This window comes from Varanus komodoensis, unplaced genomic scaffold (genome assembly GCF_004798865.1).
Source record: "Varanus komodoensis strain SLA01 unplaced genomic scaffold, ASM479886v1 scaffold18_3, whole genome shotgun sequence".
NCBI classification, from domain to species: Eukaryota; Metazoa; Chordata; class Lepidosauria; order Squamata; family Varanidae; genus Varanus; species Varanus komodoensis.
The window spans coordinates 7494696-7507809 of NW_025335549.1; the positions used below are offsets into that span (position 1 = coordinate 7494696).

The 13114-nt window shown below is 41.6% G+C and overlaps 1 long non-coding RNA gene across 5 annotated transcripts in view; it reads left to right on the plus strand.

The window, feature by feature from the left end:
- LOC123022002 overlaps positions 1-13114 on the plus strand; it is a 59696-nt gene that overhangs the window by 13497 nt on the left and 33085 nt on the right. For 4 of the 5 annotated variants that reach the window (XR_006414454.1, XR_006414453.1, XR_006414451.1 and 1 more), the window contains exons 3-4: positions 2048-2105; positions 11874-11983. This is a non-coding gene — a long non-coding RNA (uncharacterized LOC123022002). The remainder of the gene's footprint in view (positions 1-2047; positions 2106-11873; positions 11984-13114) is intronic. The other variant, XR_006414455.1, reaches the window with a different exon arrangement.

The following is a 13114-nucleotide window of genomic DNA, read 5'->3' on the forward strand; positions in this document are numbered from 1 at the left end:
CCCCTTTCCCTGAAATATTAAAATATGTAAATAGCAGATATGCAATTCAAGGTATATATTTAAATACATGTGTGCGTGTGTGCACACACACACATCTTTCAAACACAATCACACAATCAGGCATTTTGTGAGCATTTTAGGAAGGAAAGAAGGAAGGGAGGAAGGGAGGGAGGAAGGATCCTTCTCATTGTGTTCAGGGTGGAAAATGGAACATATTTGCATGCTTTGCAAACAGAAATGCATTCTCATACATCCTTACATGCAAATCACTTGGCTTTCATCTACTTAATTACTAAATGCTGGATGACTGGCAGATGACTGTGCGAATTGATTCCATCAGAATGCAGTTCATTGCGGTGGTGAATAGCAATGTGACAATAAGAACTTCCATATCTTCCTAAGCCACAAGAATCTACTCACACATGCAAACTATTTAATAGGTAAGGTTTATGCATGCACTTTTAGTGTCTCCAACCTTTCAATACATTTCAGGAAAGCATGGAAGGTAATCGAATCTGTTACCCAAGAAGATCTCCACGTGCCAGGGGGCTCTTTTGTCAGGGGTTTCTTTATGCACTGAAGCTTTTCTTCTTGCATCCCCTCCAAGTTTTCTTGCATTAAGCATCTTCCCATCTCCCAGTTGAATCTTATGGAACAGGGAGAAGACACTGTGGAAATGAAGCCCTCATAACTGTAATGGAATTGCCTGAAAATATATAACAAGCTGAAATCAGAAACGGTAGCTGGTTTCTCTCTCTCTCTCTTTTTCCCTTAGGTAGCAAAATGACTTGAACCTGGCCTCAGCTAAAAAGCTGCTTTTGCTGGAAAAGCAGAGGTCATCAGTAGTCTGTGGGTCATCAAGCTTTACCTCTGAGCTTTCCTAAAGGAACCCGGAGCAGTGACAAGCAGCCAGAAAAAGTTGCACTGACTCCTTTTGATGCAACTCACAAACTGATTTCTGACATTTGGTGTCCTAAATCAGCCATGAATGTGAGGCTAAAGATGGATTTGCTAATGGACCTAGGTCATAACCTTACAGTAGCCTTCCACATTCAATATATGAAATCCAGCCTAAGCAGAAACTACGAAATGGCAAGAAAATGAACATCTTCTTGATTGTAGCTATTACCCATTTTCTCTCCCACTCTCTCCCTCTCTCTCTCTCTCACTTTACAATTCCACAACACTTAGTTGTAAACCTGGTATCTAAAAAAAATCATTTTAAATGCTGCACAGGATGCAAAGGTTACTTGAGGTTCCAGAATCCTAGGTCCAAACTGAAATGCTCAAAGGAATTATGGTTCTTTATATAAGCCATAGTTGAAATAACAGTTATTCATAGAATAATGCTGATGAAAGAAGAGGATCTGGATGTTATGCACTCTAAGAATTATATTTGAGAGTGCAGCTAGCAGGCTTTCAATTCTACTAACACTTCCAAAGAGTTTTGGCAGGCAGAATGACCCCAGGAGTCCTGCACAACTAGAATAACAGACACATTCTCTAAATGGGAAAGTTATTCAACTCTTCTGATTAGAAGGGTTAGTCTTACACTGCATCACCATAAGAAGTGTATTGTTTTGCTTAATATAATTTAATTTATTTTGGAGAATATATCCCTTAGATATATTCTAGGTGATTTCTACTTTACTTCCATGATGAAATTCAGAGCATTATATAGACTTTTCTTATAGCATAACCTCTCGGATTTCACACTCCACCCTATACTCATGTAGCATAGCTATCTTCCCTGGGGACTCTAAATGAAATTTAGCATGGACATAACATTTACATGAAGTCAAAACTCACAGATCCACTTCAAAGATGGATCAAAGACAAACTTCCCTAAACAGATTACTGTTTCAGTTGCTACTGGAAAAAAACAAACAAACAGAGATTAAAAGTTGAAAGCAGATTATGAAACTTCATTTCTCAAGTGCATTAATATTAAACTCAATTACTGATAATAAGTAAGTTGTACTAAATAAGTTTCTGCTCATTACAGCAAAGGGGAGGCCCACTCAGGTACTTCTTTCTTTTTAATCAGGTTGCCCCTCCCTATTTTTCTACCTGCTCGAGAAGACTCCTGCGAGGCAATCAAACTGGTCAGTTCTAGAGGAGATCAATCCTGACTGCTCTTTAGAAGGCTGGATACTGCAGATGAAACTCAAATACTTTGGCCACCTAATGGGAAGGAAGGACTCCCTGGAGAAGAGCCTAATGCTGGGAACAATAGATGGCAAAAGGAGAAGGGGACGGCAGAGGATGAGGTGGCTGGATGGGGTCACTGAAGCAGTCGGCGTGAGCTTAAGTGGACTCTGGGGGATGGTGGAGGACAGGAGGGCCTGGAGGAATGTTGTCCATGGGGTCACGATGGGTCAGACATGACTTTGCGACTAACAACAACCATTTTTTCTACCATTATCAGTGGTAACAACAGCCACTGTGTTGGCAGCCTGGCCAACACTGCATCCTCCCAAATAGCCCAGACCAGTTTATTCTCCAAGTCCCCAAATACTGAAGGGCATTGAAGGATGGATTCTGATTGATGCTGATCCTTCTTAGGAGTAGGAGTAGGGGTAGGGACTTCTTTTTCTAGGGGAAGGGAGAAAATAATCATGAACTTTCACAGAAATGTTTTTCTGAGAAATTAATGTTTTGGAAGAGAAAGGATTGCGTTCATTTCCTTAAAAACCTCAACAAGGTGCTAGATGTATCTAGAAGTTCCACTGGGATGGGTTTCCATTTGAGAAGACCATGTATCCAATGACTGCCCACCATCAACTCTGAAATGAGATGAGAGTTTGAGTCAAAATGTGGGTTATTCTGTTCCCCTGTGCAACTTTTCTTCTTTTGTCTCATCCTTTGGTTCCTGATCCCAGTCCATTGATTGACTGATCAATTACATTATATCCCACTTTTCTTTCACAGGGTTCAAGGGAACATACATGGTTTCCCTACACTCTAATCTTTATCTGTCCTGTGAGGTGAAAGAGGGTGACTAATCAGTCAGCATCCAGTGACTTTCATGGTTGGTTCAAACCTGGGCTCCTTGTGCATTCAAATATGCCAGGTGATCCATAGGTCTGTGGCACTTTACACTTGTATGACCCATACAAGTAACTGAGAAATTTGTTCCTGTGTTATAGGTTAGTAAATAAGTCAGTTTCTAGTCCATGTCAGTTTAGCCAGAACAGATATTCATAAATATATACTGACAGAAATATTATTTTATGCAACCTAAAAATCTCCATTGAAAAAGTATTTCGATACCACTTAAAATGTATTTTGAGACATTTCTTGAGCCAGGAAGTGAGTTGCAACATTCAGAAAAGGTTAAACACCAATCTAAAGATCACTCATATATCCTGAATATATGTCCATACCCATAACCCCACATACTTTCCAGCACAGTGCCTTTATTAAGCAGTACTGGACTAGCCCATGAATTTTTTCCTGCCTGAGGCAAATAGCAAGATGCCACCTCCTATTTTTTCTCGTACATCAGCCCACTGGCTTGGAAGTTGCATCTTCCTTCAACACTAGAGATGGGGTACCATTTGCCTGGGTTCAGAGGCAATGAGAAGGTCACACATCACACAAGGCTCTGCCAGCCCTTAACTCCTCAGCATTTGCCACCTGAGATAAGTGTCTCACTCTGTCTTATGGTCCCCAACCAGGCTATTCTGAAGTACATAAACTGATTCTGAACATGCACAGCTTTATTTTGCTCCCACATTATGTAAGGAGCTGTACTGAAAGTGAAAAGATAACTTTTCACCAGTTACCAGTATTTGAAGTCTTCTTTCTATGTGCTGTTGCTACTTTGTACTTTTGCTTTTTTCATTCACAAAATATATCCAAGGCTCCTCCAACTTTTCATCTCAAACATTAGTGTTTCCTTTAACTTCTCAACTTAGAGGAACAGCACACTTATCAGCACAATCCTATGTAAATTAATCTAAAGGAAGTCTCATTAAGTTCAAGGAGTTACTCTCAGGTAAGTCAGTATATGGCTGCAGCCTAAGAAGATATTTTTGGGAATTTCATGCATTTTTCAAGGCCATGCACAAAACTCAACACAAAGATCTTGAAATAATCGCTTACAGACCTACACTCCATTATCTCCCTGCAAAATTCACTCCCATAGTGGGACCCTGATTGCCACCCCAGCATTAGTTACATGAGCTAATTAATTATTGAGCTAAAATGAAATTAATTACAAGATACATTGGTTTGATAATGAGATTTTTTATGGCTTTTATCTTCAGGTGTATAAATCACATTGCTCCTAATTATGCTCAGTAGCATGGGAAGCAGTGGGGGGCAAGGCTTTCAATGTTCAAAAGACCTCAAAGTTTGGAGGAAATGGTAAATTAATATTAATTTCACTCAGAGACCTTGCCTTTAGCATCTCTGACAGGGTGTCACCGCTCACTACCACTACCATATTCACTTCATGTGAAAATTCCATAGATAGCATAGATTGTTATCCTTTTAGGAACACCTCCAGTAAAGAGGGAGGAAGGAAGGAAGGGAGGAAGGAAGGAAGGAATAACGTATAAGGCTTTCTAAGTGACCCTGAGCCAGGCACTAGTTATTTATGGTTACTTACTTCAGCAAACAAAAATACAAGTTTTAGGAAGAATGTACATACACAGAATATGCATAGACATTTTTTGTGAGACTGGAGGAGAAGGAGAAGGAGATGGAGATGGAGAAGTGTCAAAGTTCAGGAAAATCCAAATTTAAGATGCGGAAATTCTCCAATTTTAGAATGAAGAGAAAGGTGATACTGAGAGAAAACTAATTCACAGATACATCCATTTCATTGTGAAAATCCACTATTGCTATTGTCCTTCTTCCCAGTGCTTCTGGGCCCTGTACAGGTATGCACATGCTAAAGGTTCCTCCACTCCATCATGTTTTTCCCAAACTTGATGATGGCAACAGCCATGCTGGGCCTCTGGAACATGTGGCAGAAATCCACAACAGACTCAAATGACTCCAGATTTCTCTGAGGCTGCCCCACCGATCCGGCACTGTGGAGGTCATGGGGCTTGCAATCATTTTTTTAAATGGTTCATATTTTTGGGCAAAAGTAGCCATAAAATATTAAAAATAAAAATGTAGACATTCCTCCAATGACATAAAGTACAAAAATATATGGCAAGGGGAGTGGAGTAAAAATGTGCAGGGAGTGGAGCCAATCCACTCTTGTTAGGTATCCCAGAGTCAGCTGGACTGGGAGGTGAGAGTTTGGGCAAACCAAGTGGAAGCTCACTCCCAAGCACCTCAAGGCCCCTGCCCACAGTTTCCCAGGCCAACCAGGAAGTGAAACCATTTTGGAAGAGACAGGAAGGGTCAAAGGAGAGGAGCCATTGCCTTGCCCAGCCTTGACCCCATGATGGCCTGCACAGTGCGAGGGCTTGCACCTCGCTCATTGGCTGGCTTCTCACAAGCAGAGCCATCCTAAGAGTGGAGGGCCAGAGTCATTGAAAGGAAAGAGTTTCGAGGAGAGGTTTAGATGCAACAGCCATTTGTAGTATGGACAGCAGTATATCTTCCAGCTTACTAGTGGGCATTGCTTTGTCTTTCTGTTGTGGAATCCCAGTGAACAACCTGTGTTGCAAAGAAACTGTCTGGCCTTTGGAGCTTTGGAGCAAGAAGGGGGAATGGCACGCACAACACTATGGGGGTTTTATTTCTGGGCAACCCAATCTGAGAAAAGCCTACTCAGGAGCAGCCTCTGCTCCCAAATACTCTGAATACCGTGCATCTGCAGGAGAAGCACAAAGCAGATACTGTGCACCTGGCTAGAGATCTGGTTATAGACACAGGGGTGGAGGGGAGAACACTCCTCTAACTTTTCTGTCCTATGAATGAGCAGAAGACTAAAACATGAACTGCCAACCAGCTAGTTGCAGTCTGAGTAGCAGCATTGCTGACGCTTCTGTGCCTTCCTGGAGAGCATTGGGCAGGTGTGGCATCATGTGATGCCATGCATGAGTGTGTCCCAATGGCTATGGGTTGGCAGAGCCAGGCCAATGGGGTTGCGGCAGTGGTGCTGCACTCAAGCACCCACCACAAGCCCTGCATCAGCTCTTACCAGTGCCAGCACCTCCCGCTTCTCAGATGTCCCCCCAGCTGCCACTGCCACCCATGCTACCCACTCAGTGGCACCAGGCACGACCTCCTGTCTTCACCATCCCATGTGCCCCTTCCCAGTATTTCCAGAACAGCCTAACCCTGGGCTGCTGGTCACCCCTACAGCACCCTGCAGAAGGCACAAGGACAGAAGATGCTCCATAGGGTGGGGAAGGAGAGGTGGTGGTGGAGAGGCACAGCAGCAGCGGGAGGAGCACTATCAGCCCGTCCAGTGAGTGGCCAAGGAGGAGAAGGCTTGGGGCACCCATAAGAAGCTGCAGGATCCACGGTGTCCAAGCCAGTCCTCCTCCTAACTCTGTGCTCAAGTGCCTTCCCACTCCTCTCTGTGAGTTGAGTCCCACTGTTGATTCCACTGGAATAGAAATACGTCTTGGTACAGGTGCCTTTTTCTTGGGTGGAACCAAGGTAATCATGCAGGGTTGCCTGCCAGACCTGCCCGGTGTTTGTCTCCCTGCCAGAAAGTCTGTTGTGGTGTTTGGAATTAATACTCAAGCCCTTACTGGGAGCCTCATTTTCTTGCCTGAGTTGTGCCATTAGTAAATTTCTATGTAAGAACTAGCATGCAAACTTAATCTTTGCCATTTGTTAAAATGGGTTTTATTAAGTAATGGGATGACATTTCACAGCTGTCCTTGAATAGAAGTGAAACATGTTGCCACAGATTGCTTAATAGTGTTTTACTTGTGCTTATTTTTATGGGGCTGGATCCATACCCAAGGTGCCATTTAATCCAACATGGCTAGCTGGAGAATTAATGGGATTTGTAGAACTATTTTTCCTCTCCAGGCAGGTATAAAATTGCACTCCTAGCATGGGAGCCTGACCTCCTAATGTGGTTGGGGAGTGGGGAAGGGATAGGGTTATTTGAACCTTGGAGCTGGGACTTTGAAAGGCAAGTCCCAGACCTTGCCCTGCACTGGAAATAACTGCACTAGTTGCCTCTCTGAGGATGCAGCTGTACCTTGGAGAGGAGGAAATGGAGTGTGCCATGGGAAGCTGCAACTGACACCTTATGCTGATTTTGACCATTACTCCAGTCTTAGATGAGTGGGGGCGGGAGGAGAGAAACCTCTTCAAATGACAGGAAACCACCAAAGAAATAGTGGTCAGAAGAAAGGGAGTAAAGGAGTAGACTAGGACCGCATGGGTTGTGAGACTGAGGTTCAATACCTCTGTTTTAAAGAATGACTGATTCCTTCCCAGTTGTCTTCTAAGTCTAACCCAACTTCTGCCGTTGGCATTTGCTTACCACCTTCCAAGAGTGATATTCACCAGAATGAGTTGCAAGTTTATTTTGGAAGGAATGCCAGTCACCAATGGAGCACTACTGGAGTGCAAACTTCTCTGAGCAGATTCCATTTTTAAGTATTAAATCCAATAAACTGTTCTGTGGAGAGCCCCTGACAGTGTTCATCTTAAAATAATTGTAAATGCTATTGTGCAATTAAGCTGACAGCAACTATCAACCCTGAGAATGAAATTGACTAGTTCATGCATTTCCCAAAGCACACTCTAATGCAGTGATTGTATGGGAGGCAGATAAGCATATTTAGCACCCATTTAGGAGAGAAAAAAATTAATGTATACATTTTACTCAAACTGCAAGTGATTTCAGTTGGCATAGATCAGTTTGGATTAGGAAACACTGCACGATGGCAGAATGCCAGCTTGTGAAAAAAATTCACCAAAAATAAATAAATAAATAACCTAGTAGATGATCCTGTGGCCTCTTGATATTGTCAGAGGGGCCATAGGACAGTTTGGATTCCCAGGCCCAGGAGGTCAGAGAAAGCACTTCATGCTCACATCTGAGAATCAGAGCTTTCCTGTATTGACCCCTCTCCCAAGGACTACATGGAAATGATTACATAGACTGCTTTTCAAGGATGAGAAAGTGACCAACAAAAGTGGTTCATGGGGCTATTTCAGGGAGTGGGGAGAGGGGACTGAAGTGTCCAGGTTCCAAGGGATTCTGAAGCTGCTCCAGGTGCCTTCCCTCTACCTCCAGAAAGCTGTTGTGAGGGTGCCAGGAATGGCTGACTAGAAAAAATGCAAAGCAGGAGGCTCCTTGTACTTTTGAGAATGTCAGGTGGTGTACGAACAAGAAAAATTACAATAACAAAACATACAATAAGTAAAATACATTTAAGCAGATTAAAATGGCTGAGTAAAGAGCAAGAAAGGGTTTTGCTGGTTGCCAAAGGGTTCACAGTATTGGCACCAGGTGGGCAAGTCTAAGGAAATATTCCATAGCTAGAGTGCCATCCCTTAAACAAATCCTTCTTTTGGTGCCAAATGGCCTGCTGCAAGCATGATCAGTTTGATATGACAAGAGGTGTTGTCCCAGTGCAATTTGATTCTGAAGCTATTTAGTACATGAAAGGGAAGGCATCTGTAGTTGGCCCCAGGCAGGTAGTTGGTGGTGCTCAAAGATCAAGGGTGCACAACTGGTATTTTATGTCTAAGCTTGGTCAAGGCAAAAGAAGCAGCCCCTCGGACAGCCTATGTGGTTAGAAAACTGTACACAGAGAAAGAAGATGGAATATTCCAGGTACAGGATGCTGAAATGATGTGCCTCCACAGAATTTGAGGGCATCCAGCATTTTTGTCATCCCTTCCTGCTATGACCACAGGCATTTCCAGCCACATTTCCATGACTTCAGGTGGCAATTATGTGTTTACATATTTTTAATTTAAAAAATATCGCTAGACCGTATTGTAATGAGTGTTTGAACGTTTTCTTCATGTGCTTAAAAAGACAATTTAACACCTCATCTCCAAAGAGATAGTAGGACAGAACAAATGGAATGGAAGTTTGGAAGAATAAATCATTTTCAGTTTCCACTTCTCCCCCCCCCCCCCCGCCCCGCTTCATCTTAAAGATTAGGAACTTTTCTAATACTAAATTTCCATCATCCCCAGCTTTCCTTCTTCCCATATGACTGTGTGTTTGTGTGTGCATGTGTGAGAGAAAAATACATGGATTTATTAATGAAATTAACATTAATAAAATTCATAAGAATTTCTGTGTATATTCCTCTTAATCAATGGATTATTTTTTCAATATTTGCCAAATATATACATTTCTGCAAGCAGTTTTCTTAATATAATAAGTATTTAATATCATTTACTAATCCTCCTCCTCCTCCTTTCCTCTTCTTTTTCTTCTCCCTCCTCCTCCTCCACTTGAACATGAGATTAAAAGGATAATTACATTCCAGTTTGCTTAGTGGTTAAAAAATGAAATTCCCATTATAAGTCTACATTATAATGCAATGTGAATGAATTTCTCCCTCATCCCTAGGGGGAACAAACTTAGTGAGAAGCAATGTACAAATGGGACAGAGTGGAGTTACTCCTATCTATCCATCCATCCCTAATTCGTATATATTTTAAACAGAAAAAGATTAAGCTATCCTTGGAGAATACTTGTATCATCATCATCATCATCATCATCATCATCATCATCATCATTGTTTAACAAAGGAGATGGGAAGATAAGAGAATGATTAGAAATGCTGTAGCAATGAGTGAAAATAGAATTTAATTAGCTTCACATGTATGGTTACAGTTCCCAAGCCCACACAGAGTGAACTTCTGAAGCCCTGGCATGTCATATGGCAGAAGATGCTTTCGTGTTAAACTGGGTGAAAACAACATATAATTAATGGAAACAAACTATCACCACTGGCTAAATTGGTTACACTAATGTCCTTTCCTTCAATGGAGACTTCATATGTTCCATCGCTGATATGTGCAATAGATAAAGCTATTATACTCAATATGGTAATACAGTGCTTTATATTCAGAGGGATAGGAAATGGTTGTTTTTGGGACCATTATCCTGAATTAAAGCTGTCTAAGGATTCTGAGAGGTGGCTATAATTTAGGGGGAGTTCCCCCCCCCCGTTTACCCAGGGAACTATAGAATATTGAACATAGGGAACCAAAGAAAGAGCCTAACATTTGACAGAAGTGTAGCTCTTCTATTCCTTTAAAGGTTCTCTGTTGGTTTCGTTGATTTTGTTGGGAAACCCCAGATAAAGCCTCAAATAAAAGATATGCTTTTGCGTGTCCTTTTAATATTAAATCAGGCAGAATAGACTGACTTTGTCATTGAAGGAGAAAGAAGATACTGATTTCTGTCAAACTTGGGACTCTTTTTATTATTGGCTAGAGAAACAGGACTTCGTATAGATTATGTTTCTATGTTATCATAGATGGGAAAAAAATGTGGGGGCTGACCCAGCAGGCTCAATGTTTTTGATGATTGATGTTGTTTTTAGGTTTTTGTTTTGTTTTTAGGACTAAAAATTTTGAATAAAACTTATTATAAATTAGAATATTTATAAATTGAATAAAACTTATTATAAATCAAGCAGCAGTTCTCTTGCTCCTCTCTACCAGAAGGGACTGGCAGTTTTCACCCAGCTCCACACACCTGAGAAAGCAGGTAGCGCCCCGCCGGAGGCTCCATTAGTTTTCCATTCTTCTCCAGAATGACTCATACACATGCCAGAAGCTACGAGATGCAAAGTATTGATAGGCAAGAACACTTAACCCACTCAGGAATGCTCCTGCATGCCTTGAACCTCTGTTCTTAAGCCACTTGATACTTTCCTCTTCAATTGTGCAGTTAAAACAAAACGAAGTTTCCTGCCCAGTCTCTAGCTGCAAGGAGCAGTGCTGAATGGGTTCTCTTTGTCCTAATGTCAAAGACTGTACTTGGGACCGGTTCTGATTAATATCACTCAACTATTGGCCTACTCAATAATTCTGTATCACTGTAACATTTCGTAACATTCTTTCTGATTTCAGCCTTACATTGTTCTGTTTGAACTCATATTCCCCTCTGTAAATGTATTCAATCATCACTCATCATTGCCCCAAAACTGAGTACATGACCGACAACTGATAAAAACTCTGCATATCCTCCAGCAGCTCATAGCCAGTTCAATATACCTGCAGCTCTGTTGTTTTTTCTTTGTTAGAGAGGGGTACCTGGAAGTCTTGTCAATAAACTGCTCAGATTGAGTGTAGAATCTTCTCTGTGAATCCAAATGTACTTTTCCCCCAGTCCTGCTGAGATTTCCTGACAGTTCCCAATACTGATTTCACCATATACAAGTTGTAAGTACAGTTCTTTACAAAAATAGGAAGCTGGCTTGTACCCACTAAATCTGATTGTTGTTTCATCTGGTTCACTATTTTCTGCACTCAAATCCAGCCATGTACTTCTGTGTAGATGAGGGTCTTCCCCAGTCCTACCTGAGGCAAGGGCTGATGCTCTTGGAAACGTAAAGCATGGGTTCTCCCCCTGAGCTATTCTTATCAGTCCAAAGCAGAGAGGTATGTATCTCTTCACTTCAATTTAGGCTAAAGATGGGAAAGGAGGGGGGTCTATAAAAAGTTTGCAGTTAAGATTGCATAAATTCTCAAAAGTTGACACAAACTGATTTTAAGACTGCAAGACTGTGAGAAACCAAGGAACCAATTCATTTTAATATCCCAAGAGCCTTATGTTGTCAGTTTGGAAGAAAGTTCCAGACAAGAATATTTCAGAACTGACCAAGGTGTAAAATCTAATTCAAGCTGGAAAGACAAAGGTGATATAAAGCAACATCTGGAAAGCTGAACTAATTTTTATTGGTGAGTTACATCCTTTATCTGATCATGCACTCCTGCACTCTCCCCATGATCTCCAGCTTGACCTTGATTGACATTGCCTTTTATGGGAGAAGCTCTTGAGGAGGAGGGGAAGAGGAGAGACACTTCAAAAGAAGCCGGCCAGGAGCAGGGGGCAGTGCTGCACCAGGTATACCTCCAGGGTGGAACTTTGTCTGTGGGCGGATTATGGCTATATCTTATTATTATTGATAAAATTAATTGAATTATGCATTATATTGTATTATGAACTGATATTGCATTATGTATTATCTTAAGGTTTGTTCTATTTTGTATAGCTTACAGTATTGTATTGCTTAATTATATTGCTTTAGTGCATTATTGTATTTTTATGGAATATGTACTTTTTTTTTGTTCTATTGTAAGGCACCCAGGCAGCCCTATGGGCTGTGGGGTGGCATACAAATGTTATGAATTAATGAGTGAATTATTCAGGACAGAGAGGGGCCCCCACCATCACATGGTGATTTTTTTCAAATGCCAGAATAGAAGAATTCTACATATAACATCCATAATCAGGGCATAACGTTCATCTTAAGTGTATTATCCTTACACCACAAATTCAATTTAAGTGTTGTCCAATGAGCTCTCATTAGTCAATTTATTTAACTTTAATTTAACCGCGGAGATAAGTATTTCTAAATAAGCGCTGAGATCCCGACACCATTAAAATTCCCAATTAGCTAATACACTGTGTGATATATTGCCTCTTAAAAAAAGATCTTAAAGAGTTTGGAAGAATGAGAAACCAGAATGGAAAGATTCCTCTATCCCCATGTTAAGCCAAGTTCATTTGATGCTTCCAGGTAGCAAAGTCTTGTGAATTTGAACTGCACCCCCTGAACAAGTTGATTCTGCCAGTCTTGGTGCTGGTCATTTCGAGTGCAGCAGGATCAGTTGTTCAGACGGAGGACACAAAGTTCAGAGCATCCTGCCTACCTCTATCTGCCAATAAGAGCTGGAGAAGTTGTTTTGCCTCTGCCCCCATTTCAAAATGTACGAAGCATCTAGAGGGACCTTGGGGGCCATCTAGCTGACTTACCTTTCAGTGGAGTTTAAGGAGGATGGAGGTGAGGTACCCTGGTAGTCTGTGGCCTCTTTCCTTCCTGTTTGGAAGCATTGCTGCCTGATGGCCGAAATTGCAGGGTGAAAAGAATTTAGACACAATCCTTTCCTCTGTGTTCCTCCCTCCCTCTATAGAATGCCCATAATCCTCTGCATTCAAGGGACTTTGGGCATCCCCACAGGACTTAATCCTTGA